Genomic DNA, 647 nt, shown 5'->3' with positions numbered 1-647 from the left:
CTTCTCAGAGCGGCCGACAGCAAGCACCAGGAGCTCCAAGCCCAGGATCCAGCGCAGACCTGCGGGGCGCCCTCCCGGTCACTGCCATCACCGAGACTTGAGAGCCCCGGGGCCTGCCCTTCTCCGCTCCCCCTCCCCAGCCTGGCAGCAGGGACAGGCCTGGGGGCCGCTGGCTGAGTCCCAAGTGCGGACTGCCCTGAACCCATTGCTGAGTCATGAGCGTTCCCCGCCTCCCGCCACCCCCCAGGCGTGATTTGCTCCCGTTTCTAAAGGGGCACAGGGTGGAAATAAAGTTGGGGTGGTCAGGATCTTTGGGGGGTTGGGGTGAATGTGGGTGGGGAGGAGTAACGAGGCTACAGGCTGGGACTGAAAGGTGCATTGGGGTCAGACTGTCATGTGCCTTAAATCCACCGCTTATGCTTTGGGGGTGTCGCCCTGCGGAAGCGGGGAGCCCCCGGAGGCTCTGGAGCCTAGGAAGGTCGGCTTCCAGCAGAGTCTCCAACGAGCGCCCGGGGGCTGACTGTGCCCATTTCTCTGGCGAAGTCCTGCGGCCTGGGCCGGGGAAGCGCTGGACCCTTTGACTCCCCTCCAACAATCAGGGGCCGAATCTCGGGGGCCAACGGGACACTCGCGCTCCTGGCCGGGCG

The 647-nt window shown here is 65.5% G+C and overlaps 1 protein-coding gene across 2 annotated transcripts in view; it reads right to left on the bottom strand.

The window, feature by feature from the left end:
• Nucleotides 1–647, bottom strand: part of LOC102250324 (ly6/PLAUR domain-containing protein 2-like) — a 20730-nt gene that overhangs the window by 8431 nt on the left and 11652 nt on the right. The window lies entirely within an intron of this gene.

The sequence above is a fragment of the Myotis brandtii genome, unplaced genomic scaffold (genome assembly GCF_000412655.1).
Source record: "Myotis brandtii unplaced genomic scaffold, ASM41265v1 scaffold2325, whole genome shotgun sequence".
NCBI lineage: Eukaryota > Metazoa > Chordata > Mammalia > Chiroptera > Vespertilionidae > Myotis > Myotis brandtii.
This window is presented reverse-complemented; position numbering and strand designations above follow the sequence as displayed.